This window comes from Arachis hypogaea, chromosome 15, assembly GCF_003086295.3.
Source record: "Arachis hypogaea cultivar Tifrunner chromosome 15, arahy.Tifrunner.gnm2.J5K5, whole genome shotgun sequence".
NCBI classification, from domain to species: Eukaryota; Viridiplantae; Streptophyta; class Magnoliopsida; order Fabales; family Fabaceae; genus Arachis; species Arachis hypogaea.
This window is the reverse complement of record NC_092050.1, coordinates 16,930,002-16,947,366: the sequence shown is the minus strand read 5'-3', so window position 1 is coordinate 16,947,366 and position 17,365 is coordinate 16,930,002. Positions and strand designations below refer to the sequence as shown.

The 17,365-nt window shown below is 40.0% G+C and overlaps 2 non-coding genes across 2 annotated transcripts; one reads left to right on the top strand and one right to left on the bottom strand.

Annotated features, from left to right (window-relative positions):
- Positions 1 to 250: 250 nt before the first annotated feature.
- On the top strand, positions 251 to 354 carry LOC112752627 (small nucleolar RNA R71). The gene has a single exon (XR_003177054.1). It is a non-coding gene; the product is annotated as a small nucleolar RNA R71 (small nucleolar RNA).
- A 6,658-nt stretch (positions 355 to 7,012) lies between these two features.
- Positions 7,013 to 7,116, bottom strand: LOC112753750 (small nucleolar RNA R71). The gene has a single exon (XR_003178119.1). It is a non-coding gene; the product is annotated as a small nucleolar RNA R71 (small nucleolar RNA).
- Positions 7,117 to 17,365: the final 10,249 nt, after the last annotated feature.

The window sequence follows — 17,365 nt, the reverse complement described above, 5'->3', positions numbered from 1 at the left end:
TAGCTGCTGGGTAATGAGATTGTTTTGGGCCAACAGAGCATCTACATTGTTTAACTCCATCACTCCTCTTGTGTTCCCTCTTTCGGAAGCATAGAAGTAGTCGTTTTCTGCTACTGTTTCGATAACATCTATGGCTTCTTCAATGGTCTTTTTCTTGTTCAAAGATCCTCCAGATGAATGGTCTACGACCTTCTTTGACTCATAAGAGAGACCTTCATAGAAAATGTGCAGCTGCACCCATTCGTTGAACATGTCAGGTGGACACCTCCTTGTTAAGTCCTTGAACCTCTCCCATGCTTCATATAGAGTCTCACCATCTTGTTGCCTGAAATTTTGAACCTCAGCTCTCAGCCTATTAATTCGTTGAGGAGGGTAGAATCTTGCTAAGAATTTGTTCACCACATCCTCCCAAGTTGTCAAGCTCTCCCTTGGGAAGGATTCCAACCACTTGGCTGCCTTGTCCCTGAGTGAGAAAGGAAATAAGAGCAGTCTATAGGCATCAGGATGAACACCATTAGATTTTACTGTGTCACATATTCTCAGGAAGGTGGTCAAATGTTGATTGGGGTCTTCTTGAACACCTCCTCCAAACGAACAGTTGTTCTGAACAAGGGTGATGAGCTGTGGTTTAAGTTCAAAGTTGTTGGCATGGATTGTTGGCTTTTGGATGCTACTTCCACAACTGCCTGGGTTTGGATTGATGTAAGAGCCCAAAACTCTTCTATCCTCCCCAGCATGATTTGCTCCACCTCCTCTGCCATGGTTGTGAGTCTCTTCTTCATGATGATTTTCCATGTTTTCTTCCATGTTTGGTTCAAAGTATTCCTCAAAGTGTTCCTCCTCTTCTTCAGCACCAACTACACATTTTTCTTTTGCCTCCCTCCTTAGTCTAAGGAAGGTTCTCTCAGGTTCAGAATCAAAGGAAGTTGAAGCCCCGCTTCTTCTCCCTGTCATGCAACCAACAAGTACAAGCAAAGAAAATAGGTGCAGACAGTATTTGTGTCAGAATTACTGTTAGTTGTGGGTGATGCAATATATCAAACAGTTAGTGGGTTAGCAAACAGAATTGAAAATAACAAAGAAAAACAAAAGAGTAGAGGGGGAAGGGAAGAAGTTTAACTAAAACAAAAAGTAAATAACTCAAACAGAAAATGAAATTCACAAAATAAAAATGCTCAATCTAGTGATCTTCCAATTTAATCATTGTTGATGCACAATCAATCCCTGGCAACGGCGCCATAAACTTGATGCACGGAAAATTTGTCTCTCAACAAATCTCCCTTCGGCAAGTGTACCGAATTTGTCGTCAAGTAAAAACTCACAATAGAGTGAGGTCGAATCCCACAGGGATTGATTGATCAAGCAACTTTAATTAGAAGAATGTTCTAGTTGAGCGAATCCAGAATTTGGGTTGAGAGTTGCAGAAAATAAAAATGGCGAGAATGTAAATAACAGAAAAGTAAATGCTAGAATTAAAGGACTGGAAGTAAATGACTAAAAATAAATTGCAGAATTGTAAATGGGAATGGGGGATTTGCTCATAAAAGTAAATGGCAAAAATTAAAGAGAATGGGTAAGATCAGAGATGGAGAGTTCATTGGGCTTAGGAGATGTTGCAATTCTCCGGATCAAGTTCATTTTCATCTCTTCCTCAATCAATGCACTCATTGATCTCCTTGGCAATCTTAAGTGATTGAATTACAATTTCTTGCAATTCAATCTCTCAAATCTTGATCAATAGACAATTCCTTGGTCAATTGCTCATGATAAGAGATGAAGTATAGTCACTGATTATACCACATGCATTTTCCAAATCAAGTATTGAGAGGGTTATAGTCACATACCCATCCAAACCCAATTTGGTCCAGCATGAGAAAGCATTTCTAGCTTGATCTCTTCATTCCTCTTTCAAGGTTCAAAAGAGATCCAAGTTTGAGTAGCTTCTCTTCCAAGATAACTACTCAATTGGATGAAGATCAAAAGCTTTCAAGTAAAATCAAGAGGAAAGATAGAAGAAGAATAATGAAAATTAGTATTGATCCATCAAATTATAACAGAGCTCCCTAACCCAATGAAAGGGGTTTAGTTGTTCATAGCTCTTGAAAATGAAAACAAAGATGGAGAATACATCATAAAACTAGAAATTGCAAAGAAAGTAAAATACAGAGAGTAGTTCTCTTTTTTCCAGCCTCTAGGACTCTTTCTCAATTCAAAGCTACTCCTATATATACTACTCTTCTCAGATTCTAGTGTGATTCTTCAAGTCTTGGGCCTTTGGATCTTGAGTTTGAAGCAGTTCCTTTCTTTATTTGGGCTTGGCTTTACTTGCAGAGAGAAAGTGCGAAGTGGGCGGAGACTTTAGTTCAGGACGTTAGGGGTGTTAATATTTAGTGAGAATATAAGTTCGAGAACATTAGTGACACTTAACATTGTCACTAACGTTCCAATGCGCCCCTTTGCCTCACGTTAAAACCCACGTTAACTAGGTTAACGTGGCTTTTAACGTTGCCTTGCTAACCTTCGAGAACGTTAGTGACACTCAACATTGTCACTAATGTTCCAGTGTGCCCCTTCTTGCTTCACGTTAAAGCCCACGTTAACTAGGTTAACGTGGCTTCTAACGTAGCCCTTGCCATCCTTCGAGAACGTTAGTGACATTCAACATTGTCACTAATGTTCCAAAGTGCCCCTAGGTCTCACGTTAAAGTCCACGTTAACTAGGTTAACGTGGCTTCTAACGTGGCCATCTTTAGCCATCCCAACGTTAGTGATAATGTTGAGTGTCACTAACGTTGGCTCATCCTTCATTCCTCATCGTTAGCTTCCACGTTAACCAAGTTAACGTGGAAGTTAACGTGACTCTTGGGGGTTGTGTGGTTGCTTCAACGTTAGTGACAATGTTGAGTGTCACTAACGTTGTCGACAACTCTTCATCCCTTACGTTAGTTCCCACGTTAACCAAGTTAACGTGGGAGTTAACGTGGTACTTTGCACCATAGGCCAACGTTAGTGACAATGTTGAGTGTCACTAACATTGGCTTCTCTTCCCCCCTTAACGTTAGAGGCCACGTTAACTAAGTTAATGTGGCTTCTAACGTGGCCACTTATGAGTAATTGCCAACGTTAGTGACAATGTTAAGTGTCACTAACGTTGGCTCAACTTCTCTTCTCCACGTTAGAGTTCACGTTAACTTAGTTAACGTGACTCTCTAACGTGGGCATTGATGGCTTTTTGAGAGTGTTATTGGCAATCACTTTTCTCATTAATCTTGCAAGTTACCTCCCCTTTTCTTGCTTCCTTTTGGTCCTGAAATCAAGCAATAAAGTGCATCAAAGCTCTAGTCCAAGTCATGAGTAATGCAACATAATAATTGTCACTAAACTTATGCAAAATCCTCATGAAATTATGTAAAATGCACAATGTATGCTTGAATCAAGGCATAAGTGAATATCTACCCAAAACTAGCTTATTTCCTAAAGAAATGCATGAAACTAACCTAAAAACAGTAAAGAAAAGGTCAGTGAAACTGGCCAAGATGCCCTGGCATCACTGACCATTCGGCCATGCCTGGACCTTCATCACTTATGTATTTTCAACGGTAGAGTTTCTACACTCCATAGATTAAGGTGTGGAGCTCTGCTGTTCCTCATGATTTAATGCAAAGTACTACTGTTTTTCTATTCAATTCAACTTATTCCGCTTCTAAGATATCCATTCGTTCCCAAGAACATGATGAATGTGATGATTATGTGACACTCATCATCATTTTCACTTATGAACGCGTGCCTGACAAACACTTCCGTTCTACATGCAAACAAGCTAGAATGAATATCTCTTGGATATCTAATATAGGGGACCGAGTCCGAGTTATTAGTATCTTCGTGGTATAAGTTAGAACCCATGGATGGCCATTCCTGAGATCCGGAAAGTCTAAACCTTGTCTGTGGTATTCCGAGTAGGATCTGGGAAGAGATGGCTGTGACGAACTTCAAACTCGCGAGTGCTGTGCGTAATGACAGATGCAAAAAGAGGGTGAATCCTATTCCAGCATGATCGAGAACCTCCAGATGATTAGCCATGCCATGACAGAGCATTTGGACCATTTTCACAGAGAGGATGGGATGTAGCCATTGACAACGGTGATGCCCTTACAGAAAGCTTGCCATGGAAAGGAGTAGGACTGGTTGGATGAAGACAGCAGGAAAGCAGAGGTTCAGAGGAACGAAAGCATCTCTATACGCTTATCTGAAATTCTTACCAATGAATTACATAAGTATTTCTATCTTTATTTTCTGTTTATTTATTATTATTATTCGAAAACTCCATAACCATTTGATATCCGCCTGACTGAGATTTACAAGATGACCATAGCTTGCTTCATACCAACAATCTCCGTGGGATCGACCCTTACTCACGTAAGGTTTATTACTTGGACGACCAAGTGCTCTTGCTGGTTAGTTTTGCGAAGTTGTGAAGTTATGTTTGGACCATGGTATTGTGCACCAGTTATTGGCACCATTGCCAGGGAGAGAACGAACAAATAATTTTACAACCTAATCTGAGTAACAATTTCGCATACCAAGTTTTTGGCGCTGTTGCCGGGGATTGTTCGAGTTTGGACAACTGACGGTTCATCGTGTTGCTCAGATTGGGTAATTTTCTTCTTATTTTATTTTCAAAAAGTTTTCAAAAAAAAATTTTTCAAAAATCTTTCAAAAAAATTTTCCCTTTGTTTTCGAAAATTATTTCAGAATTTTTAAGAATGAATTCTAGTGTTTCATGAAGCATGTTGAAGCCTGACTGGCTGTAAAGCCATGTCTAAATCCATTTGGACTGGGGCTTCCAAACCCAACATTATCAAGAGCAAGCTAGTTGTTGCTAATCCACCTGCTGCTGTTCCTGATCCACCTGATTTACATGCTAAAGCTTGACTGGCTATTAAGCCATGTCTAACCCTCAGATTGGAGCTTTAGACTAAGAGTGCAAGATTCCTGGAATTCTTCTTAAAAATTTTGAAATCCTTATTTTTCTTTTTCACATTAATTTTCGAAAAATCCAAAAAAAATCATAAAAATCAAAAATATTTTGTGTTTCTTGTTTGAGTCTTGAGTCAATTTCAAGTTTGGTGTCAATTGCATTTTTTCTAAAAATTCTTTGCATTTTTCGAAAATTCATGCATTCATAGTGTTCTTCATGATCTTCAAGTTGTTCTTGGCCAGTCTTCTTGTTTGATCTTCATATTTTCTTGTTTTGTGTCTTTTCTTATTTTTCATATGCATTATTGCATTCATAGTGTCTATACATGAAAAATTTCTAAGTTTGGTGTCTTGCATGTTTTCTTTGCATCAAAAATTTTTCAAAATTATGTTCTTGATGTTCATCATGATCTTCAAAGTGTTCTTGGTGTTCATCTTGACATTCATAGTGTTCTTGCATGCATCATGTGTTTTGATTCATAATTTTCATATTGTGAGTCATTTTTTTTGTGTTTTTCTCTCTCGTCGTTAAAAATTCAAAAATAAAAAAAATATCTTTCCCTTTTTCACTCATAAATTTTCGAAAATTTGAGTTGACTTTTTCAAAACTTTTTAAAATTTAGTTGTTTCTTATGAGTCAAATCAAATTTTCAATTTAAAAATCTTATCTTTTTCAAAATCTTTTTCAAAAATCATATCTTTTTCATTTTTCTTAGTCATTTTCGAAAATATTTTAAAATATTTTTCAAAAATCTTTTTCTTAATTTTATCTCATAATTTTCGAAAATATTATCAATAATTAATGTTTTGATTCAAAAATTTCGAGTTTGTTACTTACTTGTTAAGAAAGATTCAAACTTTAAATTCTAGAATCATATCTTGTGATTTCTTGTGAGTCAAGTCATTAATTATGATTTTAAAAATCAAATCTTTTTCAAAACTAATTCTAATCATATCTTCCTATCATATCTTTTTTTTTTAAATCTTACCTTTTTCAAAAATTTGATTTTCAAATATCTGTTCTAACTTCTTATCTTTTTATCTTTTCAAAAAATTGATTTTCAAAATTTGTTTCAACTAACTAACTAACTTTTTGTTTGTTTCTTATCTTTTTCAAAACTACCTAACTAACTCTCTCTCTCTAATTTTCGAAAATATCTCCCTCTTTTTTTTAAAAAAAAATTCTTTTTAATTAACTAATTGTTTCAATTTTTAATTTTAACTTGATTTCATTCCTAATTTTCGAAAATCACTAACCCCTTTTCAAAATTTTATTTTCGAAAATTCTCTCTCTCTCTCGTCTCCTTCTATTTATTTATTCATCTACTAACACTTCTCTCCCATCCAAAAATTCGAACACTACCTCCCTCTCTGTGTTCGAGTTTTTCCTCTTCTCTTCTTTACATTACATTCTTTTCTTCTTTTACTCACACAGGGGAACCTCTATACCTGGGCAAAAAGGATCCCTATTATTATTATTTTTCTGTTCCCACTTTTTCATATGAGCAGGAGCAAGGACAAGAACATTCTTGTTGAAGCAGACCTTGAACCTGAAAGGACTCTGAAGAGGAAACTAAGCGAAGCTAAAATACAACAATCCAGAGATAACCTTACAGAAATTTTTGAACAGGAAAAGGAGATGGCAGCCGAAAATAATAATAATGCAAGGAGGATGCTTGGTGACTTCACTGCACCTAATTCCAATTTACATGGAAGAAGCATCTCCATCCCTACCATTGGAGCAAACAATTTTGAGCTGAAACCTCAATTAGTTTCTCTGATGCAGCAGAACTGCAAGTTTCATGGACTTCCATCTGAAGATCCTTTTCAGTTCTTAACTGAATTCTTGCAGATCTGTGACACTGTTAAGACTAATGGAGTAGATCCTGAAGTCTACAGGCTCATGCTTTTCCCGTTTGCTGTGAGAGACAGAGCTAGAATATGGTTAGACTCTCAACCTAAGGATAGCCTGAACTCTTGGGATAAGCTGGTCAAGGCTTTCTTAGCCAAGTTCTTTCCTCCTCAAAAGCTGAGAAAGTTTAGAGTGGATGTTCAAACCTTCAGACAGAAAGAAGGTGAATCCCTCTATGAAGCTTGGGAGAGATATAAGGAACTGACCAAAAAGTGTCCTTCTGACATGCTTTCAGAATGGACCATCCTGGATATATTCTATGATGGTCTGTCTGAATTAACTAAGATGTCATTGGATACTTCTGCAGGTGGATCCATTCACCTAAAGAAAACGCCTGCAGAAGCTCAAGAACTCATTGACATGGTTGCTAATAACCAGTTCATGTACACTTCTGCGAGGAATCCTGTGAGTAATGGGACACCTCAGAAGAAGGGAGTTCTTGAAATTGATACTCTGAATGCCATATTAGCCCAGAATAAAATATTGACTCAGCAAGTCAATATGATTTCTCAGAGTCTGAATGGAATGCAAGCTGCATCCAACAGTACTCAAGAGGCATCTTCTGAAGAAGAAGCTTATGATCCTGAGAACCCTGCAATAGCAGAGGTGAATTACATGGGTGAACCTTATGGAAACACCTATAACCCCTCATGGAGAAATCACCCAAATCTCTCATGGAAGGATCAACAAAAGCCTCAACAAGGCTTTAATAATGGTGGAAGAAACAGGTTTAGCAATAGCAAGCCTCTTCCATCATCCACTCAGCAACAGACAGAGAACTCTGAACAAAATACCTCTAATTTAGCAAACTTAGTCTCTGATCTATCTAAGGTCACTGTGAGTTTTATGAATAAAACAAGGTCCTCCATTAGAAATTTGGAAGCACAAGTGGGCCAGCTGAGTAAAAGAATCACTGAAACCCCTCATAGTACTCTCCCAAGCAATACAGAAGAAAATCCAAAAGGAGAGTACAAGGCCATTGATATAACCATCATGGCCGAATCCAAAGAGGAAGGGGAGGACGTGAATCCCAAGGAGAAAGACCTCCTAGGACGTCCAATGATCAATAAGGAGTTTCCCTTTGAGGAACCAAAGGAATCTGAGACTCATCTAGAGACCATAGAGATTCCATTGAACCTCCTTATGCCATTCATGAGTTCTGATGAGTATTCTTCTTCTGAAGAGAATGAGGATGTCACTGAAGAACAAGTTGCCAAGTTCCTTGGTGCAATCATGAAGCTGAATGCCAATTTATTTGGTAATGAGACTTGGGGAGATGAACCTCCCCTGTTCACCAATGAACTAAATGCATTGGATCAACTGAGATTGCCTCAGAAGAAATAGGATCCTGGAAAGTTCCTAATACCTTGTACCATAGGCACCATGACCTTTGAGAAGGCCCTATGTGACCTTGGGTCAGGAATAAACCTCATGCCACTCTCTGTAATGGAGAAATTGGGAATCTTTGAGGTACAAGCTGCTAAAATCTCATTAGAGATGGCAGACAATTCCAGAAAACAGGCTTATGGACAAGTAGAGGACATGTTAGTAAAGTTTGAAGGCCTTTACATCCCTGCTAATTTCATAATCCTAGATACTAGGAAAGATGAGGATGAATCCATCATCCTTGGAAGACCCTTCCTAGCCACAGCAAGAGCTGTGATTGATGTTGACAGAGGTGAATTAGTCCTTCAATTGAATGAGGACTCCCTTGTGTTTACAACTCAAGGTTATCCTTCTGTAAACATGGAAAAGAGGTACAGTAAACTTCTCCTACTGCAGAGTCAACCAGAGCCCCCACAGTCAAACTCTAAGTTTGGTGTTGGGAGGCCACAACCAAACTCTAAGTTTGGTGTTGAACTCCCATATCCAAACTCTAAGTTTGGTGTTGGGAAGTCTCAACAATGCTCTGAACATCTGTGAGGCTCCATGAGAGCCCACTGTCAAGCTATTGACATTAAAGAAGCGCTTGTTGGGAGGCAACCCAATTTTTATTTATCTAATTTTAATTTATTTTTATTGTTATTTCATGTTTTATTAGGTTCATGATCATGTGGAGTCACAAAATAAATATAAAAATTGAAAGCGGAATCAAAAACAGCAGAAGAAAAATCACACCCTGGAGGAGGATCTTACTGGCGTTTAAACGCCAGAAAGGAGCATCTAGCTGGTGTTCAACGCCAGAACAGAGCATGGATCTGGCGTTGAACGCCAGAAACAAGCAGCATCCTGGCGTTCAGACGCCAGAAATGCACAGTGAAGAAGAGCTGGCGCTGAACGCCAGAAACAAGCATCTGGCTGGCGTTCAACACCAGAAATATGCTGCATCTGGGCGCTGAACGCCCAGAACAAGCATCAATTCGGTGTTTAAACGCCAGAATTGCATGCAAAGGCATTTTACATGCCTAATGGGTGCAGGGATGCAAATCCTTGACACCTCAGGATCTGTGGACCCCACAGGATCAACTCAGCATCTGTGGACCCCACAGGATCCCCACCTACCACCACTCACTCTCTTCCCTCTTCTCAATGTTCATCCTCTCTTCCCAATAAACACTCTTCCCCAAAACTCTTCACCAATCACCTCAATCTCTCTTCCCTATCACCACTTCACCACTCACATCTATCCACTCTTCCCCATAAACCTACCTCATAAACTCCACCTACCTTCAAAATTCAAAATCAATTTCCCACCAAAACCCACCCTATATGGCCGAATACACCTCTCCCTCCTCTCCTCCATATTTTCTTCTTCTTCTTCATTTATTCTTTCTTCTCTTGCTCGAGGGCGAGCAATAATTTAAGTTTGGTGTGGTAAAAGCATAAGCTTTTTGTTTTTTTTCCATTACCATTGATGGCACCTAAGACCGGAGAATCCTCTAGAAAAGGGAAAGGGAAGACAAAAGCTTCCACCTCCGAGTCATGGGAGATGGAAAGATTCATCTCCAAAGCTCATCAAGACCACTTCTATAATGTTGTGGCCAAGAAGAAGGTGATCCCCAAGGTCCCTTTCAAACTCAAGAGAAATGAGTATCCGGAGATCCGACATGAAATCCAAAGAAGAGGTTGGGAAGTTCTAACAAACCCCATCCAACAAGTCGGCATCCTAATGGTTCAATAGTTCTATGCCAATGCATGGATCACTAGGAACCATGATCAAAGTAAGAACCCGAACCCAAAGAATTATCTCACCATGGTTCGGGAGAAATACTTAGATTTTAGTCCGGAAAATGTGAGGTTGGCGTTTGACTTGCCTATGATGCAAGGAGATGCACGCCCCTACACTAGAAGGGTCAACTTTGATCAAAGGTTGGACCAAGTCCTCATGGACATATGTGTAGAAGGAGCTCAATGGAAGATTGACTCAAAAGGCAAACTGGTTCAACTTAGAAGACTGGACCTCAAGCCTGTGGCTAGAGGATGGTTGGAGTTCATCCAACGCTCCATCATCTCCACTAGCAACCGATCTGAAGTTACTGTGGATCGGGCCATCATGATTCATAGCATCATGATTGGTGAGGAAGTAGAAGTTCATGAAGTCATCTCCCTTGAACTCTACAAAATAGCCGAAAAGTCCTCCCCCTTGGCAAGGCTAGCTTTCCCTCATCTTATTTGCCATCTATGTTACTCAGCTGGAGCTTTCATAGAAGGAGACATTCCCATTGAGGAAGAGAAGCCCATCACTAAGAAAAGGATGGAGCAAACAAGAGAGCCCACTCATGGAGCTCAAGAAATGCATGAGGAAGCTCAACATCAAGAAATCCCTGAGATACCTCAAGGGATGCACTTTCCTCCACTGAATTTTTGGGAGCAAATCAACACCTCCCTAGGAGAATTAAGTTCCAACATGGGACAACTAAGGGTGGAACATCAAGAGCACTCCATCATACTCCATGAAATTAGAGAAGATCCAAAAGCAATGAGGGAGGAGCAACAAAGACAAGGAAGAGACATAGAAGAGCTCAAGGACATCATTGGTTCCTCAAGAAGGAAACGCCACCATCACTAAGGTGGACTCATTCCTTGTTCTTAAACTTTTTGTTTTTCATTTTCTTATGTTAAATGTTTATCTATGTTTATGTCTTTATTACATGATTATTAGTTTCTAAGTGTCTATGCCTTAAAGTAGTGAATATGAATCCATCACCTCTCTTAAATGAAAAATGTTTTAACTCAAAAGAACAAGAAGTACATGAGTTTCGAAATTATCCTTGAACTTAGTTTAATTATATTGATGTGGTGACAATGCTTCTTGTTTTCTGAATGAATGCTTGAACAGTGCATATGTATTTTGAAGTTGTTGTTTAAGAATGTTAAATATGTTGGCTCTTGAAAGAATGATGACAAGGAGACATGTTATTTGATAATCTGAAAAATCATAAAAATAATTCTTGAAGCAAGAAAAAGCAGTAAATACAAAAGCTTGCAGAAAAAAAATAGCGAAAAAAAATTAGAAAAAAAAAGAGAAAAAGCAAGCAGAAAAAGCCAAAAGCTCTTAAAACCAAGAGGCAAGAGCAAAAAGCCAATAACCCTTAAAACCAAAAGGCAATGGTAATAAAAAGGATCCCAAGGCTTTGAGCATCAGTGGATAGGAGGGCCTAAAGGAATAAAATCATGGCCTAAGCGGCTAAACCAAGCTGTCCCTAACCATGTGCTTGTGGCGTGAAGGTGTCAAGTGAAAACTTGAGACTGAGTAGTTAAAGTCAAGGTCCAAAGCAAAAGAAGAGTGTGCTTAAGAACCCTGGACACCTCTAATTGGGGACTTTAGCAAAGCTGAGTCACAATCTGAAAAGGTTCACCCAATTATGTGTCTGTGGCATTTATGTATCCGGTGGTAATACTGGAAAACAAAGTGCTTAGGGCCACGGCCAAGACTCATAAAGTAGCTGTGTTCAAGAATCAACATACTGAACTAGGAGAATCAATAACACTATCTGAACTCTGAGTTCCTATAGATGCCAATCATTCTGAACCTCAATGGATAAAGTGAGATGCCAAAACTATTCAAGAGGCAAAAAGCTACAAGTCCCGCTCATCTGATTGGAGCTATGTTTCATTGATAGTTTGAAATTTATAGTATATTCTCTTCTTTTTATCCTATTTGATTTTTAGTTGCTTGGGGACAAGCAACAATTTAAGTTTGGTGTTGTGATGAGCAGATAATTTATACACTTTTTGGCATTGTTTTTAGTATGTTTTTAGTAGGATCTAGTTACTTTTAGGAATGTTTTTATTAGTTTTTTATGTTAAATTCACATTTCTAGACTTTACTATGAGTTTGTGTATTTTTCTGTGATTTCAGGTATTTTCTGGCTGAAATTGAGGGACTTGAGCAAAAATCAGATTCAGAGGTTGAAGAAGGACTACTGATGCTATTGGATTCTGACCTCCCTGCACTCAAAATGGATTTTCTGGAGCTACAAAACTCAAAATGGCGCGCTTCGAATTGCGTTAGAAAGTAGACATCCAGGGCTTTCCAGAAATATATAATAGTTCATACTTTGGCCGAGTTTAGATGACGCAAAAGGGCGTTGAACGCCAGTTCTACGCTGCAGTCTGGAGTTAAACGCCAGAAACACGTCACGAACCAGAGTTGAACGCCAAAAACACGTTACAACCTGGCGTTCAACTCCAGAAAGAGCCTCTGCACGTGTAAACTTCAAGCTCAGCCCAAGCACACACCAAGTGGGCCCCAGAAGTGGATTTATGCATCAATTACTTACTTCTGTAAACCCTAATAACTAGTTTAGTATAAATAGGACTTTTTACTATTGTATTAGACATCTTGGGACGTCTAGTTCTTAGATCATGGGGGCTGGCCATTCGGCCATGCTTGGACCTTCATCACTTATGTATTTTCAACGGTAGAGTTTCTACACTCCATAGATTAAGGTGTGGAGCTCTGTTGTTCCTCATGATTTAATGCAAAGTACTACTGTTTTTCTATTCAATTCAACTTATTCCGCTTCTAAGATATCCATTCGTTCCCAAGAACATGATGAATGTGATGATTATGTGACACTCATCATCATTCTCACTTATGAACGCGTGCCTGACAAACACTTCCGTTCTACATGCAAACAAGCTAGAATGAATATCTCTTGGATATCTAATACAGGGGACCAAGTCCGAGTTATTAGTATCTTCGTGGTATAAGTTAGAACCCATGGATGGCCATTCCTGAGATCCGAAAAGTCTAAACCTTGTCTGTGGTATTCCGAGTAGGATCTGGGAAGAGATGGCTATGACGAACTTCAAACTCGCTAGTGCTGGGCGTAGTGACAGACGCAAAAGGAGGGTGAATCCTATTCCAGCATGATCGAGAACCTCCAGATGATTAGCCATGCCGTGACAGAGCATTTGGACCATTTTCACAGAGAGAATGGGATGTAGCCATTGACAACGGTGATGCCCTTACAGAAAGCTTGCCATGGAAAGGAGTAGGACTGGTTGGATGAAGATAGCAGGAAAGCAGAGGTTCAGAGGAACGAAAGCATCTCTATACGCTTATCTGAAATTCTTACCAATGAATTACATAAGTATTTCTATCTTTATTTTCTGTTTATTTATTATTATTATTCGAAAACTCCATAACCATTTGATATCCGCCTGACTGAGATTTACAAGATGACCATAGCTTGCTTCATACCAACAATCTCCGTGGGATCGACCCTTACTCACGTAAGGTTTATTACTTGGACGACCCAGTGCACTTGCTGGTTAGTTGTGCGAAGTTGTGAAGTTATGTTTGGACCATGGTATTGTGCACCAGTTATTGGCGCCATTGCCAGGGAGAGAACGAACAAATAATTTTACAACCTAATCTGAGTAACAATTTCGTATACCACCTAAGTATTTCCTACCACATTACATATTAGATACGAGAAACCGAGATCATACCTTAGCCGATTTTCCAAGCTCAACCGGAGCACTTCCAAACCACTTGTCCACAAGTCCTCTAGGTCTCAACCCCTCCAAGAACAGATTTTTACCACCAAAAATCCCTTTTCAAGCTTTTCAAGGTCTCAATCAAGCCCCAACATTCACATATACACAACCTAAGCCACATTCATCATACCCATTCACAACATCTCAATACCCAAACATCATAGAACAACAAATTACACTAGGGTTGAAAATCTTACCACACCCAAGGTCCAAGGAGACAATATTAACCTTCTCCTTCAAGAGAGTTGGGTCCTATAACATCAAAGAGCCCAAAATCTCAACATATTTGCGCATGAAACTCGAAATCAAAGCTGGAAATTCGAAGAGCAAAACGTGGCTTACCTCAAGATTGATTGAATGGGTTTTTTATAACTTTTCGTGGTGAACGCGTGGCCGCAAACGGTGCGGCAATCGGAGCTCTAGATCAAAAGTTATGGTGGTTTGAAGATCAAGTGAGAGATAGAAGTTTGAGACAGTGTTCTTCCCCCATTCTTCCCCCTTTCAGCGTGTTTGAGTGATAAGTGAGGAGAGAGAGTTCTGAAATGAGTGTTTTAGGGTTTAGTTATGTTGGGCCAAGGGCCCACTTTGGGTCCAGTTGGCCCGGTTTGGCCCGTTCGGTCCAATCTTGGTCCGATTTCTATAAAATTGATACCGAAATTCTCGTCTCAATCTCCTCTATCATATTTAGCCATAAAAATCATATTGTTAGCTTTCTAGAATAAATTCTCATTTATGGGTTAGTTAGCCATTAATTAACCGGATCTTACATTCTACCCACCTAATTGAAAATTTTGCCCACAAAATTCAAATTCAATTACCTGAGAATAAGTGCGGATAATCCGTTTGCATCTCCGACTCAAGTTCCCAAGTGTGTTCCTCAACACTGCCTCGACTCCAAGCCACTTTGACTAATGAAACCTCTTTTCCACGCAACCGTTTGATACTAGTATCATCAATTCTGATTGGAGCTACTGGAAGCGTCAAATCTTCTCTTAACTGAACCGATTCAGGTTCTAACACATGGCTAGCATCAGGAGTATACTTTCGAAGCTGTGACACGTGAAACATGTCGTGCAGGTTCGAAAGATGAAGTGGTAGAGCCATCCGATATGCCACCGGTCCAACCCTTTCCAGGATCTGAAATGGACCGATGTACCGAGGATTCAACTTCTTTGCTTTAATTGCCCTACCTACTCCTGTGGTTGGAGTAACCTTAAGGAAAACATGATCTCCTTCCTCAAATTCCAAGGGCTTCCGCCTCTGATCGGTGTAACTCTTCTGGCGACTCTGCGCCGTAAGCATCCTATCTCGAATTTTCTTGACTTGTTCAGTGGTCTCAGCTATCATCTCCGGCTCCAACAAGCCTTTCTCTCCAGCTTCATACCAACATAACGGAGATTGACATTTTCTCCCATACAAGGCCTCATACGGAGCCATTCCGATGCTCGCATGGTAACTATTATTGTATGCAAACTCCACTAACGGCATATACCAATCCCAACTCGCCGGTTGGTCCAAAACACAAGCTCTCAATATATCCTCTAGTGTTTGGATCGTCCTCTCGGATTGACCATCTATTTGAGGATGGTAAGCTGTACTCAAGCTTAATCGGGTTCCAAAAGCTTTCTGAAATGCACCCCAGAACCTCGAAGTAAAACGAGGATCTCTATCAGAGATTATAGTAGCAGGTACACCATGGAGTCTCACAATCTCCTTTATGTATAACCGTGCTAGATCCTCAAGGGTGTAAGTCATCCGAATGGGCAAAAAGTGAGCTGACTTCGTCAGTCGGTCCATAATCACCCAGACAGTATCAAAACCAGTCCTAGTCCTTGGCAATCCCGACACAAAGTCCATTGCAATACTTTCCCACTTCCATTGCGGAACCTCTAAAGGTTGCAACATCCCGGAAGGTCTTTGATGTTCAATCTTCACCTTTTGACAAGTTAAGCACTTTGAAACATATTCCGCCACATCATTCTTCATGCCTAGCCACCAAAACATCGCCTTTAAAGCATGGTACATTTTAGTACTTCCCGGGTGAATGGAGAATCCGCTTTTGTATGCCTCCTTTAAGATATCTTGCCTCAAAGTGCCAACATCCGGCACAATGATTCTACCCTTGAATCTCCATAACCCATCTTTTTCTTCCGACACTCTCCACTGTTTTTCTTGCTCGATAGCCGGTAACACCTTCCATAACGCTTCATCATTTTCATGAGCCTTTAGGAGTTCGGACTTAAAATTACTCGAGATTTCTAATCGGCTCAAACACAAAGTTCCAGATACTTCTTGGGCACCAATTTGTAGACTCTCGAATCCCTTGAGCAACTTCTCCTCTTGAAGCATCATCCAAGCCGCATATAACGACTTTCCGACTTAACGCATCCGCCACTACATTCGCCTTTCTCGGATGGTAATTCAACTCAAAGTTGTAGTCCTTCAATAATTCCATCCACCTTCTCTGCCTCACATTAAGCTCTTTCTGATCAAAGAGATATTTCAAGCTCTTGTGATCAGAGAAGACTTGGAACTTAACCCCATAGAGGTAATGCCTCCACACTTTCAAGGCAAACACAACCGCAGTGAGTTCCAAATCGTGCGTAGGGTAACTAACTTCATGAGGTCTCAACTGGCGTGAGGCATACGCCACCACATTATGATGCTGCATCAGCACGCACCCTAGGCCCTTTAGTGAGGCATCACAGTACACCTCAAATGGTTCGTTCGGCTCGGGTAACACCAACACAGGTGCAATGGTCAACTTTTTCTTCAATGCCTGAAAGCTCTCCTCGCACTCAGGAGTCCAAACCAATGGTGTGTCTTTGCGGGTTAACTTTGTCAACGGCAAGGCTAATTGTGGAAAGCCTTTGATGAACCTTCGGTAATAGCCAGCTAAGCCCAGAAAACTCCTTATCTCAGTTACTGTGGTTGGTTGCTTCCAATCCACCACAGCCTCCACCTTAGCTGGATCTACGACTATTCCCTTCTTACTCACCACGTGACCCAAAAACTTCACCTCACTCTTCCAAAACTCACACTTACACAATTTCGCATAGATTTTCTTCTCCTTTAGAATCTGCAACACGGTCTTCAAGGGTTCCGCATGCTCTTCTTCAGTCTTGGAGTAAATCAGTATGTCGTCAATGAAGACAACAATGAATTTATCCAGAAACGGACGGAACACTCTGTTCATATAATCCATGAATACTGCAGGAGTGTTTGTCAACCCAAAAGACATTACAGTGTAACCGTAATGACCATAACAAGTTCTGAAAGCGGTCTTAGGGATATCCTCTCCCCTTACCCTTATCTGGTGATAACCGGATCGCAAATCGATCTTGGAGAAAACCCCAGCTCCTTGTAACTGATCCATGAGATCATCAATCCTCGGCAACGGGTACTTATTCTTTATCGTGACCTTGTTCAGCTGCCTGTAATCCACACAGAGCCGCATACTCCCGTTCTTCTTCTTTACCAGTAACACTAGCGCACCCCACGGTGAAACACTTGGTCGAATAAAATTCT